We start from the raw sequence: 18,470 nt of genomic DNA, 5'->3' as shown, positions 1-18,470 counted from the left end.
GTTTTATATTTAAAAAAACTGGGCACCAGAGGCAGGGATGAGTGCTTACCTAGCATGCAGGTAGCCCTGGGTTCAAGCCCCAGCATCACATACACACCTGGTGTTTAAGCGAGGAGTAGGGGCGTGGTAGCACAGACCTTTAATCCCAGCACTCTGGGGGTAGGGGCAGGTAGATCTCTGTGAGTTCCAGGACAGCCAAGCTGCACAGAGAAAATGTGAGTCTCAGAAAAACAAAAACAAAAGAAAGAGAAAAAGCAAAGGTAAGGACTGGAGAATCAGAAATTCAAGGTAACCTTGACTACACAGTGAGTTAGAGGCACGGGAGCAATGCTCCAGCCTACTCTGGCATGCCCTCTCTGGTGTTAGAGGGGTGCTGCCCTCTAACACCCTACAAAGGAAAGGAATGTTAACTCAATGCTCTCTCTTCAAAGAGTATCAGGACATCTATCTTCAACTAATAAAATCAACTGTAACAGCTTTTTAAAAATCAGACAGTCACATGAGAGGAGTCATGGAAGAGGAAGAAATAGAAAAAAAAACAGTGCATTCTACGTGCATGAATGAATAATGATTTACAGTTTCTTATAACTCTATGAGAAAAGAAATCAGTCAAAAATATTTACAACTTATAATTCAACATACTACAGTGGATTTCAGACAGCCAAGGAAAGAAAGTCACAAGTCTGAGGGCAGCCTAGTACTATATAGACAATCCTGTCTCAAAAAATACTGTTTAAAATGTACTGCAGAAGATAAATTTGTGTGCATGTTCCCCTGAGACATAAGAAAAGTATGTAATAACAACCAAATATTTTTAAAATTCCACTTTTAGCAGAATAAACTGAAGTGGCTAGACAATGCATCTTTCTGAAAAAATTAACTACAGTTACATATATTATATAGACTTAAAAAAACTTTTTTGAAACAAGGTCTCCTGTACCAGGCTAGCCTCCAATTCACCATGTAGTCGAAGATGACCTTGAACTCCTGATCATCCTGCCTCTTCCTTTTGAGTGCTGGAATTATAGGTCTGTGCTCCTCTACCCAGTTTATATAATACTGGGGATTGAACCCAGAGTTTCAAGAATGCTAGGCATGCATTCTCCCGACAGAGATATACCTCTAGCCCAATAAAAAAGAATCTTAAAAACAATACTGACTAGAGCAAAGCAAACAAAAATATGTGAGTATATATACTATAAAAACAGCAAAACTAGAGGCTGAAGAGATGGCTCAGTGTTTACAAGTATGAAGTGCTCTTGCAGAGGGCTCAAGTCCAGTTCCCAACACCAACATCTCAGGACACACAGCCATTTATAACTAAGTCTCCAAGGTATCTGGCAGCCTCTTCTGGAATCCACAGTCACCTGCACTTAAACGCACAGATGCACATACACACATAAACATGACTCTTTTTTTAAAACTACAAAATTAAATAAATTTTCTGAAGGAAAAAGGAGTTGATGAACAAAAACCAAAATACAATTCTGAATACCTTCACCTCTAGTGGTTGAGTGGAAATCAGAAAAAATATACCAAATTCACTAGCACTGTTGTTTAAGCTGGGCAACAGACAGGTTCATAGAGAGTACACACTTTTATTTATGCTTTATTACTTCTATATACATGCCATATTTTTGTTAATATAGTAAACAAGTAGGAAAAAGAAATGAGAGGGAAGGAAAGGGAAGGAGGAAAATGGACAGGCTCTTATTAACGCAGGAGAATCTCTTATTCCTTTTTCAAAAGGTAACCTAGACTGCACTATGACTATAAAAATACAGTTTAGTACATGTTTCTCCTACCAAGGACATAAATCAGAAATATTATACAAGCAGAAAATCCATCTGTCTTCATTATTTTTAACTTTTACTTATTTGTTCATTTTTTATTTTTTTCAAGACAAGGTTTTCTTTGTGTACCCCTAGCTGTCCTGGCACTTGCTCTGTATCATTCCTAAACCTGCCTGCCTCTGCCTCCTGCTGGGATTAAAGGCTTGCAACACCTTGCTGAAGTTTTATTTTTATGTGTATGATGTATGTCTGTGTGGGGGCAGGTGCATGTTGAGAACAGGTGTCTGCAGAGGCCAGAGGTATGGAATGCCCCTGGAGTGGGAGCTACCTGTGGCTGTGAGCTACATGGTGTTGGAAACCAAACTTGGATCCTCTACAAGAGCAGTATATGCTCTTAGCTGCTGAGCCTTCATCTCTCCAGCCTCCCATCCTCAATTTTTAAAGATTAACATAAGGTGCAATGGCATGCACCTGTGCTTCCCAGGTGCCATTAAGGCTGCAGCAGGAAGCCTGAAGATCATGAACTTGGGAAGGAAGCATGGTGAGACTTCATTGCAAAACAATGAAAAATGGATATAACGCCTAATATCACATAAGAAGAAATGGAAAGTAATCACCATCTCAATTTTAATATGTAAGTGCTCAAGTATAATCATCTAGTGTTTGCATTATTAAGGAAATAAACACTTTCACTTGTATATCAAAGTGCCATGAATATACACGATAGCTAAAATTGCAGAGTAAGACAAATGAGTTACATGGGACAATCAAAGCAGGCCATTGAGAATAAGATTTCCTAAGAAGCAAACAACTCTTGTAAAGCCCTTAACAAAACAAGGAACAGGTTGTCCTCAGTTTGCTCAGTAGTTGCATTCTCAGAAAATTCAGTGTTATTAAAATCATGTTTAAGAATCCCTTTGTGTTTAAATATTTTAAAAAATTGAGATCCTAATCAAATGAGTATAAACAGATTTTCACTAAATAAAACCTGCAGGAATGTTTAAAATAAAAACTCACACATAGTTGCATCAGACCTTACATGGTGTCTCAGGTTTCTGGTTCCTTCCTGCCCACTGAATGCCAAAGCTTACCCTAATACCAAAGCTATCCTAATCATTACAGCGGCAAAAATCAGCCCCTCAAAGGTCTAATACTAGCAGTACTGTCTCCATTACAAATTAGGCTCATGCCAGACATATAATCCCACCACGGAGACAGTAGAGGCAGGGAGATCCTGAGTCATGCATGGTCAGCCTGGTCTACATCGATTCTGTCAAAACAACTACAACAACAACAACAAAATAAAGGCCTTGGGAAAACTGAGGTCTCATTGTGACCTCCAGACTAGGCTTGTTTTCATGACACCATGAACCTAAATATGATAATAAAAAGCCTTATAAATTTTAACTCTGACAAGTATAAATCCTTATACAGTGAAAAAGATATTAGGGTAGATAAAACTTAAGGATAGTCACCCCAAATGACGAAGGGCTAGGGAGAAGGCTAGGGAGAGGGCTCACTGGGTTCAGTGCCTGCAATGCAAGCATGAGGAACTGAGTTTGGATCCCTGCCATGCACACTTTAAAAAGCTGGGAGGGAGGCCTGTAACCCAAGTGCTGGCTGGAACAGACAGAAGATGGCCGCTGGAGCTTGCTGACCAGCTAGTGTTGTCAAATTGGTAAGCTCCAGGGTGAGTAAAAGATCTTGTCTCAAAATACAAAAGAGTGACAGAAGACAACATGTACATCGCGGACCCATCTTCCACAGCATGAGCACTCCTGTACAGAAATACACATATGTGCACACATAAACATACGTACATAAATTAATTGTTAAAGAAAGTAATATAAGCCGGGCAGTGGTGGTGCATGCCTTTAATCCCAGCATTCAGGAGGCAGAGACAAGCAGATCTCTGAGTTCAAGGCCAGGCTGGGTTCCAGGGAAGCTAGGGTTACACAGAAGAAACTGTCTCAAAAAGTGAAAAACAAAGAAAACACATCAAATCAAAAGCTAGCATTCTTTTTACCTATGCAGTGAAAAATTTGAAGGCATTGCTAATTTTGTTAAATTACATATGTGTAAAATAAACAGTTATATTCAAAGAGGTTAACAGTTTACACAGTATTTTGTTTACATTTAATACAGCAATCAAACAAGAAAAACTCATTATTCATGTTCTTTATATGAAATGCAATCTCTAAAAGTCAAGGTCACAGAACTACTACGTCACAGAGAAGGGCATTAAGCCCTCTGATTTTTGATGCTGTGTTGTTTCGGAGACTACGTGTCTTCACTGTGTTTTCCAGTACGACAACACAGATAAAAGAAACTTACCATTCTATGCAATGAATGTGCTAGTGGCAAAAGGACTGTAAAAGCTTTCATCTGTTTTGAAACATGACAGATTGTCCTGTATGTATCAGTTATTTCTCAAAATGAGGAAAAATTTAAAGCTAGGACTGTCTTCAGTGCCAGGGCCACTTTTAAAATACAATCTCTTGCCTTTAAAAAAGAAATAAAACAGCTGAGGCAGTGGGGATGCATGCCTTTAATCCCAGAACTCAGGAGGCAGAGGAAGGCCAAGCACTATGAGTTCAAAGCCAGCCTGGTCTACATAATGAATTCCAAAACAGCCAGGGCTATGTAGAGAGAGACCCTGTCTAAAAAACAAAGAAAACAGGTTGGGGAGCTAGCTCAGCGAAATGGATGCCACACTAAGATGAGGCGCTGAGCTCAACTGCAATGCCTAAGACCCACGTAAAAGGCCAAGCACGCTAGTGCATGCCTACAATCCCAGTGCTAAGCAGGTAGAGACAGGCATATTCTACCTCCTGGGACTCACTGGCCAGCAGCCGAGCCTAGAGTGACAATTTTGGAATTTTTGACACAAAAATATTGTAAGAATATTTTTGTTTTAATCCCAGGTCGGGGGTAGATGGGGCTGCTTCACAACAGCTGACTATGATCTGCCTTGTGTTCCAGCAGAGGCATGGTTTTGCCAGCTGCAGATAGTTCCCGCAGTTGTGTGACATTTGGGATTCTGAGAACTTTTCAAAGGACATATAAATGCTAGGGGCCCGAGTGGTGTGGTGGGTTATTGGTTGTTGATTTCTGTTTGTTAAGTAGTCATGCACAAAGAAGAAACAAGAAGAACAACAAGGACTTAGATGTCCTGGTGGTAAAGATCAAATTTGTCCCAAAGGAGCTTGACACCCACCTGTAATCAGCAGGAAGCAGTCTAATGATAATGTAACCCCCTTTCTGACCCAATTTTATTCAGGGATCTCTTTCTTTTCCTCTCTATCCTTTTTCTCTCATATCTAGTGTTAGGGGGCTGAAAGGGAAGAAGAAAAGGGGTGGAGAAGGGTGGAAGAAGAAAGAATCCACAAAGCAGTAAAGCTGGGCTACACTAGCCTGCCTGGTAAGCTCCAGATCCTAGTGAGATCTTATGTTTGAGATCCCTGTCTCACACACAAGGTGGACGGCTCTTTACAAACAGAGGTCAACCCAAGCTGACCTCTGACCTTCACATTTAATACACACACAAATAAGACAAAGTGTTTTAAATAGCTAAGCCATCTCTCTAACCCCAAAGTGCCTCTTACATAATCATTCATCCTCTGAGAAACACTTGAGGTTCATATTTTTCTAAGAATGAATATATAAGGCAGCATACTGAAGTAGTTTTTGTTCATGACTGACAGATTATCTTCAACTTCTAAAAAGTATTATCCTGTATTTCTGACTTGATACAAACACCTTCATGGTTCCAAAGCACTTATATGCACACACAGCTTACAGCATAAAACAAAAATAAAGCCAAGAGCCTGATGTCTCATTATCTCAGCTGAAGGAATAAGGAAGCAGGATAATTCATCAGCTCTAGATAATAGATTCATCAGTACTAGATAATAGATTAAAAGATTCACCCCTCCTCATTCAAACCCAAACATTTAGGAAAAAAGAATAGGCAACTTAACTGATACATCTGATAATGAAAAAAAAAAAAAAAAAACTTTCATTCCAGCCATTGTTATGCATACCTGTACCTCAGCCCTCGGCTTACTCAGAGGTGAAGCACAGTGAGTGAGTTCCAGCTCAGCCTGAGCTACCTCCTGACACCATGGGTCTCAAATTATGCCTATCAACATAATAAAATAAAAGCTTCTGAATTCAAGGTGAAGTTTTCATCGCTCCTTTTTGTTTCTCAGTAACAACCATGGTTGGCTAAGCTGTGGTATGTCCAAGGTACCACACCTCCTACCCCGTTTCTCGCACACTCTCCTGTGCCATAGGTATGTATGGCAGCAAGTATTCTTTTTGTGCATCCTCTCCCCATCTCCGCTCTCCAAGTTGCTTCTTTTAAGCCATAGCTTAGGCAGCATTGATTTAGTTGTTGGTTTTGGTTTTGGTTTTTGAAGACCATGCCTTCCTAGTCTGGGCATACAGTTGTGTGCCACCATGTCCTGCTCCTCAGGCTTTTATAAGGTGTCCTACCCCAGCTTTTGTAGATTTTCTGTTTTTATGTGCAACATTGTTTCTGTCCCCGAAGAAGCCAAACTCCCACTGCCACTGCCTGCTTCTGCCCATGGGTTCCTGGCTTCAGCAATATTCCCATATTCTCTAATATTCCCATCACTACCTAAAGGGTGTGTATAATATGTTTTCAGTCAGCTGTACCTTCTTTATTTGAGATATTTTAAAATATAATTGTTTCTGGGCATGGTGGCACATATCTTTAATCCCAGCACTCAGTTTGATTTCAGCCTGGTCTACAGAGAATGTTCCAGGACAGCCAGGGCCACAGAGAAACCCTGTTCTGAAAAACAAAACAAAGAAAGAAAAGAAAAGAAAAAACTATAGTTGTTGTTTGGGAAATTTTACTGTGCAATCTTGACTGGAAGCCTCTATAATCTTTCAGATCCACATCTGAAAACTAGAAGCAGTCCCTATGTATTATGAAAGCATGTACATACATACAGTTATACATTTTTATAACAGTGCTTATTATGTTGTACATACACACATACATACAATGATACCTCTTATATTTTCTTTTTCTTTCTTTTTTTCCCCCTCAGGGTTTCTCTGTGTAGCCTTGGCTGTCCTGGACTCACTTTTTAGATCAGGGTGTCCTCAGACTCACAGGCTTCGCCTGCCTCTGCCTCCTGAGTGCTGGGATTACAGGCGTGCGCCACTGTGCTGCCTCATATATTTTCAAGTGGGTTCTGTAGTTCCTTATTGGTTTTCTGTTTAGATGGCTGTATAGTAACTCCAAAATACTCATTCATTGATATTCATAGTTTCCGCCAGCATGTCTGAGATTTATGGCATGCTTTGACACATTTGGGTGACACAGTTAAGTTTAATTTTAGTTTATACCTTAGCAATCTTAAATTAGACACTTGTCATGATAAATTGCAAATTTTAAAAGTATAACTATCAATTTGCCTTATTCTTGTATTTACAGTAGTATTTTAAGAAATAAGTAACTGATAATCTTTTAAACTATGTTGCCTGTCTCCCATTGACATAACTGAAATTTGTACAGATGTCACAGAAAATCATTATAAAAGTTATAATGGAATGAATTAGGAGAAAGGCACAGGAGAGTGTGCGAGAAACGGGGTAGGAGACCTATATGGTAGCGAGCGAGAGCTGACTCTCATATGCTGTCCTCGCCTTCCAAGTGCGCCCACACCCACACACAAAATAAATAAGGGTTAAGAAAAATAGTAAAAGTAGTCCCAGAAATCCTGGAGAACACCAGCAAAGCTTCAAAATAAAAGGATTTGTAGTTACAGAGCTAGCAGGTGGCTAGCAGGTGGCCAGCTCTGTAACTACAAGGCAATAGCTACAATATCATCAATGTCTCTGCAGTGAAGGAAGGCTAAGGCTGGTTCTAGAATCAGGGTTCAGAGGCAACTGTAAAACTGCTACACAACAGGAGCCCCAGAGGACAATGAAATCTGAGTCTCAAAACCAGAAGACCTAAAGCTGCTGTTATATCCTGAATGATTCCTTTCTCCATTTCCTGACTCTAAGACTACTGAAGATGGTTTCCACACTCCATCATCTTTCTCAGTATTTATGAAAAGCCTCATCACTTCAGATAACTACAAAGAACTTAGCAAATTCAAATTCTCTCTCTCCTGCAAATAAACCTCATTAAATGCAACAAAATTAAAAATAAAACAAAAACAGATTTTAATGGTAGTATATGATAACTTAAAAAATAACCATCCAAATTTCACTCAGCTAAATATGTATCTTAATTTGCTGGCTCTGAGTAAACTATGTGACATGGGATTTCTCCAATTTTAGCCCTCCTACCGTCCAGACACAGGGCTTTGCTACCACTTAGGGAGTGGTTTCCACTTTCAGGATGACACAACTGAAAGGTTCTAAAAAGAAATGAAAACACAGTCTCCACAGAAAACAACTAGAAATAAAAGTTCCAAGTGAATGCTCAAATAAACACCAATTCACCATTCTGTAATTTACAATCTCACTTCTGCCACTCATTAGCCATTCAACTTTAGGTATCTGCTTCGTTCTAAACCTAAAAATAAGAACATACTAAAGGTCTCTCTCAGTCTCTTCTAACATCTTTGGATGGAATATCTTTAAAGTCTAGCTGGCCTTGAACTCAGAGAGATCCAAGTTTGTCTGCCCCTGCCCTCTCTGCCTGCAGGAACTAGAGGCAGGCACCACCGCACATACTCTGTAACGCCTTTTTAAAGACATGCTAGCGTAAAGACTGGTAACGTTTGCATAATGTTCTCAAGAACTTCAGGTTTGCCGGGTGTGGTGGGGCATGCCTTTAATTCCAAGCACTCGGGAGGCAGAGATAGGTGGATCTCTGTGAAGTTTGAAGCCTGGTCTACAAAGTGAGTCCAGCACAGAACAGCCAGGGCGCTGTTACACAGAGAAACCCTGTCTTGGAAAAATAAAACAAAACACACACACACACACACAAAAAGAACTTCAGATTTTTTTCCAGTGCTAATGAAATCTATTACCACATTCTTCTCCAAGTGACACAGCTGAGTCTAAAAGCAGTTTGAAATATGTTTCTGAGAGATTGTTGAAATAATTTTGTTTGAGGCCAGGCTGGTCTACAGAGTGAATTCCAGGACAGCCAAGGCTGTCTCTAAAAATAAACAAACAAACAAAACAAATAAATTAATTTTTTTTTTCCTTTTGAAACAAAGTCTCTATGCAAGCCCAGCTAGCCTGGAAGTTGTCAGGCAGCTCAAATTGGAGTTTAACCTGTGGAGAATTTCCTGTCTCTGCCTCCCAAACACTGAAATTACAGATGTGTGCCACCATGCCTAGCTTCAAAATATTTTAAAGTATTTTATGGACCAGAACTGTAACTTATATTACTAAACCCCATCTTTTTACTGTACATTTCTGAATCTGAATATGCATAGTCAGGTAGCCTTTATAGCAGTCATGATAAAAAATACAGAATATTCAAAAAAAATTCCCACCATGCCCTGTGCAATCAAACCCTCCTTCAATGCCTGGAAACCACAAGACAGCTTTCTGTCCCTGTAGCTTTACCTGTTTTAAAATATCATAAAAAGGGACTGTAGAGATGGCTTAGTAGTTAAAGGGCTTGCTGTTCTTCCAGAGGACCCAAGTTTGGATCCCATCACCCATGACAGAAAGCTCACAACTGCCTGTAGCTCCAGCTCCAGGAAATCTGACACCCTCTTCTGTAGACAAACACACAAATAAAAATAAAAATAAATACACCTAAAAATGTTTTAGTGGAATCATGCATAGCTTTAATAGTCTGACTCCTTTCACTTAGCATAAAACATTCATTCATATTGGGAAAAAATGCAAAAACTTATTTCACTGTATGGAGGTACCAAAGTTTCCTAGCTTATCAGTTAAAAATACATCTGGATAATTTTTGGTTTGAGGCAATTAAGGCACTAAGCATATAAGCTTCCGTGTGACTGTATGTTTTCATTTTACTTGCATACATAGCTAGAAGTAGTACTGTTAGATCATTACAGTAAACATACACTTAGCTGTGTATGAAAACCTGACAAACTATGTTAAAAAGAATAAATACCAACAAGAAATATGAGTTTTTGAATCGCTTTAAGGAAAAATAAGCTTAGACTTTATGGTGGTTCAAATGAGAATGATCCCAAAGGCTCATATACTTGCCTGCTTTGTTCCCAGATGGTGGACTGTTGGGAACGATTAGGAGGTGTGCCCTTGTTAGAGTAGGTGTTGGAGTAGACCTTCTTGGAGGAGGTCCGTCATTGGGTATGGGCTACGAGGTTTCAAAAACCTACACCAGGCTCGGTGTGTGTGTGTGTGTGTGTGTGTGTGTGTGTGTGTGTGTGTGTGTGTCTGCTGCCTACAGTTCAAGACGTAAGGCTCTCAGCTACTGCTCCACCACCATGCCTGCCTGCTTCCAGCCATGATGACAATGGACTAATCCTCTAAAACTTTAAGCAAGCCCCAACCAAGTGCTTTCTTTTATAAGTGTTGCCTTGGTCGTGGTGTCTCTTCACAGGTATAGAACAATGGTTAAGACAGACCTTATGCCACAAACTTCCCAAAGAGATCCCAAATATATCCAGACATTTATCAAAGGAGTTATTTTTCTTGTGACCAATTTAAAGGAAGTAAAAGTTAACAAGAAAGTTGGTTAACACATTTCCCAAATAGATGAAGATGTTTAAGACTTCAGTATAGCATGCTTGAAATCACACAATAATCCCTATCCCCTGGGTGCACGGTGCAAGTTCAATCCACTGGCTACAATGTGGGTTTAAATTATCTTATGGCTGTACAAATTAGACATTCTATTTATTTTGGATGCATATAAGAAAACAGAGGGCTGGAGAGATGGCTCAGAGGTTAAGAACACTCACTAACCTTCCAAAGGTCCTGAATTCAATTCCCAGCAACCACATGGTGGGCTCACAACCATCTATATATAATGAGATCTGGTATGCAGGCAGAATGTTGTATAAATAATAAATCTTTAAAAAAAAAAAGGAAGAAAACAGAAGGACAGTTGATATTCCAACTCACTTGTTCATCTAGGCTCTCAGAAGTAGTTCTTTGTTTTTAATGAGATAAAATTATAAACTCTCTACTTTCTTTCTATCAGTCCCCTAGTTTCATTTCCTTTCTTTATCCAACTTAGATTTCATAGCTCATCAATACAATCATTCCTGTCCCTCAACTCAATGTCTCTTTTGTCTCTCCCCTTCAAATTTTCCTAGCAATAACTTTCCATCTGAACAGATTATTATCATAAATTCACAATCAACCTCAAACACAGCATTACCCTACAATCTCCTCTATTGAGAAGTTTTCTTCATTTTTTAACTATCTAACACTCCTTTCAACTAAGACACTTTTTGGCCACTGACAATGGTACAGCAGGTAAAGGTGTTTACTGCCAGGACTAACAACCTAAGTTCAGTCACCAGAACCCACATGGTGGTAAGAAGAGACCCAACTCCCACACTTCGACTTCTGAATCTGCATGCACAGCATGGCACACATGTGCACACGAGCATTTGATCACCAGCACCACAAAAGTTACTTTTCCTTCTTCACACCACATACTAAGTTCTAACCATCAACCAGCTCCTTCTCCTCTATCAATGTGTTGGCTCCTTCTAAACCTTTCTGACAACTGAAATGTCAGTCTTAGGCATGGCCTTCAACAGACCAAAACTGGTTCTCCTGTTGTCTCATCTGCATATTCTCGTGTATGCTTGAGTACCTATGTGTGCAGGTGCACTCACAACTGTGTGCACACAGTCGCCAGAGCTTGACAATGGGTGGCCTTCTCACTTGCCTTCCACCTTACTTTTTGAGACAGGGTCTCTTCTCACTTGAACCTGAAGCTCATCATTTTGGCTAGACGTGGAGAACTCCAGGATCTGCCTGTCTGTAACCACCAGCTCCAGGGTCATAGGAACACAACACAATACAACTTTCTACATGAGTGTTGAAGATCTGAACTTAAGTCTTTATTCTTGTACAACAAGCACTAGGCCCAATAAGCCATCTCCCCATCCCTCACTGTATATTCTTAAATAACATCTTAAATTTAAGCCATCACTATCACAAGATGGTATGTTCTAAAAAGAAGGCAAAATTGAATTAAAACCATTTGAAACTAAAAGTTAAGATCTGAAGCCAAATGGCCAAAAAATGGCTGGTTATGAGCCTAGCCTTCAATGGCAGAGCCATCTCTCCAGCCTGGACTATCATGTCATACATGCAGATTAAATACAAAAATGTCCCAAGCAACCACGAGACTTCAATGTTCCTAAACCAATGAATGATTCTATATACAAAACTCAAAAAAGTAATTCTATAATGCACAGCCTTAGTAGTATGCATTGTCATTTAAGTTATCAAAGCTCCCAATGATCAACAGCAAATGTTTAAGTCCAAAATTCAATAAATTATCACTATAGCATAAAACTTTGAAAGGTCATTTACTTGGAATAATTGTTTTTCATTTTATTTTTAATTACCAATTAGCCTTTGCTCTTACAGACCAAGTAAATGAGTCTAGATCCATACACAGCAATAAAATATACTTGCTAAAAGATTTAGGGCCTTGGGAAATGGCTTAGTCACATAGGGTTTAGATCTCTAGCACCCACATAAAAAGCAGAGGATGGCAGTAAGAGACCATGTCTCAAAAAAATGTGGGTGTGGGAGGGATGGAGTTGGATGAGGATCAGTGATTAAGAATACTGGCTGCTCTTTCAGAGGACCCAGGTTCAGTTCCCAGAACCTAGATAATAACTCACAACTATATGTAACTCCAGTTTCAGGGAATCTGACAATCTTCTGTCCTCCGCAGGCATCAGGCATGCATGTGGCGCATAGACATACATGCAAGCAAAATACCCATATGCACAAAAATAAAACAAAAAAAATTAAATGTTTAAATACAGTACAGAATAGCTGAGGATAAACCCAACATTGACGTATGACCTCCACATATGCATGCACACCCACTTTCCATAATGATCCCTGAGCTTCCGATGCAGGAGCTGTGTTATAGATACATTAGTTGGAACAGGGCTCCACAACTCTGCATTTTGACCGGTTGTTTTTCTGTAATTACTCTGTTGCAAAGAGAAATGTCCTTGATGAGGTGTGAAGACTACACTTGTCTGTGGGTATAAGGATAAATATTTAGACTGTAATTACAGATTATACTGATTTAGCACAAGAGTGGTTGTTGCTATACTAAGCCAGTAAATGCTGGTTTAGCAAAATGGCAATATATTTCTCCTCCATGCAAAAGGGTATCTATAAGCTAGGAAAAAAAAAAATCATGAAACAATTTTCTACTGATTATTTGTGTTCCCTGAAAAGCTCCTGAGTTTCACTGTTAATGAAAATGCAAACTGGCACCATCTCCAGAAAAGAACCGTGCAGTGCTTTTCCAAGCCTGAAAGTCTGTTAATACACTCTGAGTTAACAGTTCTACTTACAAGAATCTATTCTGAGAATATAGAAATATGAACAAAGATTTATAGATAACAGTGTTCTCTGGGAACAGTGCTCTCAGCGGCTAAGAGCACTGGCTGTTCTTTCAGAAGCTATAGGTTCAATTCCCAGCAGCCACCTGGCAGCTCACAACTCTAACTCTGGCTCCGGGGACCCCTTCTACCTCTATAGGCACCAGGTGTGCATGTGGTGTACTTACATACATATAAGCAATGCACCCATAAGCATAAAATACATTTTTCAAAATGTTCACTCGAGTTTTATTTGCAGTTTGAAATTAAACAATCTAAATGTTAGTGCTATGAAAACTGATTGTACAAAGGCTATACCAATTAATGAAAGTCCAAAGCAGTTGTAGTCCAAAGCAGTTGTAAACTATTTTCAAATACTTATCATGTTAAAATGCATATTATATATTTAAAAGAGGGGAGAGGAACAGAATCAATCAAAACCAAGTATGTATAAAAATGTTGTTAGAAAATCTTTTACTTTGTATGCTAATTAAAAACTAAAGTTCCTCACTATACTCAGATACAGTGGTACAAACCTAGAATACTACACTTGGGAGGTTGACGCATAGGGATTCTGAGTTTGATGCCAAGTCTGGGCTTCATAGTGAGTCCCTATCTCAAAGAGGGAGAGGAGAAAAGAAGGTTCAAAAATGAGGTAGAGGGCAAGGCAGGGGACAAAACTCAACTTTAACAAAGCAACAAAAGAAAGGAAAAGCATGGCGAAATCAAGCTAGCAACGTGCTTTCCCAGAAAATCGGTTCATATCTGGCAACAACAACAAAAAAAAAACTGGCCTCATATTCTGAAACAGAACCCTACAAATAGAAAGGAGACCATAAAACTCAAATACAAAATACATATGTATATATGTAGAAATAAAAGATAGATATATGGTTAGGTATTTCCTGTTGCTTTTAAAACATCCATGAGAGATAAAGGCCTGTTAAAATTGTGAGGAAGGGGTTGGAGAGATGGCTCAGCACTGGCTGCTCTTTCAGAGGATCCAGTTTGATTCCCAGCTCACAACTAGTTGCGACTTGACACTCTCCTTGATCCTCTGCAGGTGCTGCATGCGCATGGTGCAAAATCATACACACAAACACACCCACTTATATAAACAATCAATTTTCAAAAAGTCATAAGGAAAACACTAAAAGCCCAATTTAGTGGTGAGGATGTTGTTCAGTAGTAGACCACTTGCCAAAACTGTAAAAGGTTCCGGGTCCCCAGCACTGAAAAACAAACAAACAAAAAAAAAAAAAAAACCAAAAAAACAAAAAAAGTGCGTATATCCATTTTTAGAAATATTATATATATATGTACATTTTAACTCTAACTCAAGAAAAGAGTTCTATAAGTAAGTAAGTTTCTTCAAAATGACAAAAAATTCTCACAAGTTGAAAGATACTTATTTTTTCTTTTCTTGGTAATACTAAAGATCAAACCTTGTGCCTCATGAATACTAGAAAAGTACTCTACCAATGAAGAGCTATATCCTCAGTCCACATATTGCTTAAAAACAACCAAAAACATTACTATTACTGTCTGTATATGACTGTGTGAGAGCGTATGTCATGACATGCATATAAAGACCAGAGGATAGCTTGGCGAAGTGAGTTCTCTCTTTCCACCTTATGTGAGCTCCTGGGTTCAAACTCACACTGTCAGGCTTCCGGGGCAAGTGTCATAATCCACTGTCATCTACCAGCCCATGGAAGCAGGAGCGCACATTAGTCCCTGGAGCTAATTTGGGCAGTGTTGCCCAAGTGGTTGCCAGGAACAGAAATCTGGAAGAATTGCAAGTATTTAAAAAAAAAAAAAAAAAGATTTATTTATTATTCTTTTTTATGTATGTGTCTATGTGTGAGTTTCTGTGTACCATATGCAGGCAGGTGACCACAGAGACCGGAGGGCACTGGACTCCTAGAACTGAGGCAACAGACAGTTGTGAACACCCAATGGCGGGAACCAGACCCAGGTCCTCTGCAAGGTCCTCAAGGTTCTAAACCACTGAGCCATCCCTCCAGTCCTGAGTGGCAAGTACTTTAACAAGAAGCCATGTCTTCAGCGACCACATATGAATTTTGTGTGGACACATTTTTTCTTTCTATTGGGTATGTATCTAGCAGTGGTATTGCTGGGTTAGTGTGTGTGTGTAGAATCGGTTGCCTACTGGAAACCTTTGTTCGGGGCAGGGATCGAACTTAGCTCTTCACACTTGTGTGGCAAGTGCTTTTATCCACTGAGCCATTTTACAGGGACCCCTCCTGTGGAGTTTTAAAAAGCAGCTGCAGTATTTACATTTCCACAGGCAGTAAGGATAGAAATTTCAATTTCTTTCTTTCGTTTTCTTTTCCTTTTGGTATTTTGAGACAGGGCATCATGTAGCCCAGGCTGACCTTCAACTCTACTATGTTCCAGTGGTTGACTATGAATTCCTTGTCCTTCCCCCTCCACCTCCCAAGTGTGGGATTGCAAGTGTGCCAGATCACACCAGGCTAAGGGCCCGGATTCTTCATGCTCTCGTGTGCACCTGCTCTCGTTTCTGCCCCTCCCCGCGTGCTGGGATCCATACAAGGGACCACCACCGAGTGTTACACTCGCCAGCACTTATTTTTTATTTGTTTTAATACAGGTCACACTCTATCGCCCAGGCTAAACTTAAATGTATATAGTTCTCCTGCCCCAGCCTCCCTGAAACTGAGATTACAAGCAGGTGTGTACCACCATGGTAAAACTACTTACAGCCTTTCTAATAAATCTAAGTAGACTTGCATTTCTCTGATGGCTAATGGTGTTGAAAATTTTTGTGTGCTTATTGGCCTTTTGTATCTTTGAAGAAATGTCTATGCAGATCTTCTATCAATAGTCATTATATTTTAAAAATTAATTATTTTTTCATTGTTATGAATGAAAAGTTATAAATTTGTTATAGATAAGTCTATAACACGATTTGAAAATCTCTACTATCTATAAATAATTTTCTACATATTTTTTGTATTATGTACTGACATGTATAACATAGTCTCTCATGTTATGTATTTCCATATTTTCTACCAATTATGAGCTATTTTGAGGTAAATTTTGTATACAGGTGTGGAAGGAACCCAGCTCAACTTTTTGTGTATATTTATCTAATTGTCCCAAAACTTCGGATGCTGAGAGAGGAGATGTGCTACGAGTTCAAGAGCAGCCTGGACTAAACAGCAAGCAAGAGCCTATTTAAAAAAAAAAAACAAAACAAAACAAAAAGGATTAATAGTAGCATCAAATTAAATCATCCAATAAAAGAAATGATGTTAATTTAAAAAAAAAAGTTTATTTTCCTTCCCACTTGGCAAAAACTTACTTACTTGAAACAGGTCCCAGTTATATGCTAGACACAGCCATTAACTACACAACAGAATACTGGTTTTTAGTCCCAGTCAACAAGCTAAAACAACAAAACCAAAAATATTTAACTGTTTTAAAATGTAACTTCTTTTTCTATCTTTTATTTTTTTGGTTTTTTGAGACAGGGTTTCTCTGTGTAGCCTTGGCTTTATAGATCAGGCTGGCCTCAAACTCACAGCGATCTACCTGCCTCTGCCTCCCTGAGTGCTGGAATTAAATGCATGCAATACCATGCCCAGTTTAATTTTCATTTTTAAAAAGATTTCATTTTTATTTATGTTTGTTTTGTATTTATTTACATATGTGTTTGTCTGTTGTGGGGGGTTATACATGGGCACAGCACCACAGAAGCCAAAAGAGGGGGCTGGATGCCTTAGAGCTAGAATTACAGGAGATGATGAGCTACCTGACCTGGGTGCCAGGGACCAAACTCTGGTCCTCTACAAGGGCAGTATGTGTTTTTTTTTTTAATTAAATTTTTGCTTTTTATATTAATTACAGTTTATTCACTTTGTATCCCAACTGTAGCCCCTTCCAATCCCACCCTTTCTCATCTCCTCCTATGCCCCTCTCCAAGTCCAAGGATAGGAGAGGTCCTCCTATCCTATCAGGTCTCATCAGAACTGGCTGCATTGTCCTCCTCTGTGGCCTGGCAAGGCTGCTACCCCATAAGGGGGAGGTGCTGTATGTGCTCTTAGCCACGTCTCCAGCCTCATATGTAAAATGTTAAAAGACCACTTTTTTCCTAACTGCCAAATAGCATATAATTACAATATTTGGGGTATTAGCCCACCTTACAAGGAGAACTCTCTCGGTCTAAAGTTGTTTTAATTATAACATAACAATTTACCCATATCATATACTGAATGTATACTACAAACAAGGCAATTACAAAATGCTTTTATTTATCAATATCAAATTTGTAATGACATAGATTTAATTTTATAGATGAAAAAACTGAGTGTTAGACAATAAACTGTCCAATACATAAATTAATAAGATAAAAAGAATTTGTTCATACAATTATAAAACTTGGGTTTTATCCATTTTATCATGCTTCCTCTAGACATAATCACATCTTTTCCCATTTATTATATGACAGATTCAGCTATGCCTCTGTAATAATCAGGTTTACCTGTGTCTCTAGATTTCTATGACTCTAGATTTGTCTTTTTGTTTTGAAAAGAGAAAAGGATTTATTTTAATGAAGAAATACCAAGAGCTAAAATAATTATGGTTTAGATTCATTGCCCACTGGCTCGAATGTCAACACCTGGTAACCAGATGGTGGCACCGTTTGGGGAGAGGGTTCAACCTTTAGAAGATGGGGTCTAACTGGGGTCTAGCAGGTTTCTAGGGGCAGGCTTTTAGAGTTATAGCCTGGCCTCATTTCCAGCCCAAGTTTTCTATTTTCTGGCCTGCCTCAATGCAACAAGCCATGCTGAAAGTGCCAACTACTAAGGACAGAGCCACGGCAGCCACGCTTTCCCTGACAAGATGGACTATATTCCTACTAAACCACGACTCAAAGCAAACCTCTCCTACCTTGGTGTTCCAGGGTGACAAAGGTTATCTATTACTGACAACTAGCAGCAGGAATGTGGCTGCTGCTGTAATATGCCTGACTGTGTGGTTCACAGGCCTTTGGAACTAATTTGTGGAAAGAATGTGGAAGAGTTTGGATGAGCAAGCTAAACAAGTCTTAGAATGCTGTAAAGAGAGCTTAACAGGCCATTCTGGTGGAAGT

General features: G+C 39.2%; 1 protein-coding gene across 11 annotated transcripts in view; it reads right to left on the bottom strand.

Moving 5' to 3' along the window:
- The window catches only part of Numb (NUMB endocytic adaptor protein), a 108,030-nt gene that overhangs the window by 81,702 nt on the left and 7,858 nt on the right, over positions 1-18,470 (bottom strand). The window contains exon 1 of one of the 11 annotated variants that reach the window (XM_055592742.1): positions 5,837-5,856. The exons of 9 other annotated variants lie outside the window; for them this stretch is intronic. The gene's annotated coding sequence lies outside the window, so the exon portion shown is untranslated. Of the gene's footprint in view, positions 1-49; positions 70-5,836; positions 5,857-18,470 lie in introns of those variants that run through there. One more of the 11 variants, XM_055592743.1, reaches the window with a different exon arrangement.

Source organism: Psammomys obesus, unplaced genomic scaffold (assembly GCF_907164565.1).
Source record: "Psammomys obesus unplaced genomic scaffold, mPsaObe1.curated_primary_1811, whole genome shotgun sequence".
Lineage (NCBI taxonomy): Eukaryota > Metazoa > Chordata > Mammalia > Rodentia > Muridae > Psammomys > Psammomys obesus.
This window is presented reverse-complemented; position numbering and strand designations above follow the sequence as displayed.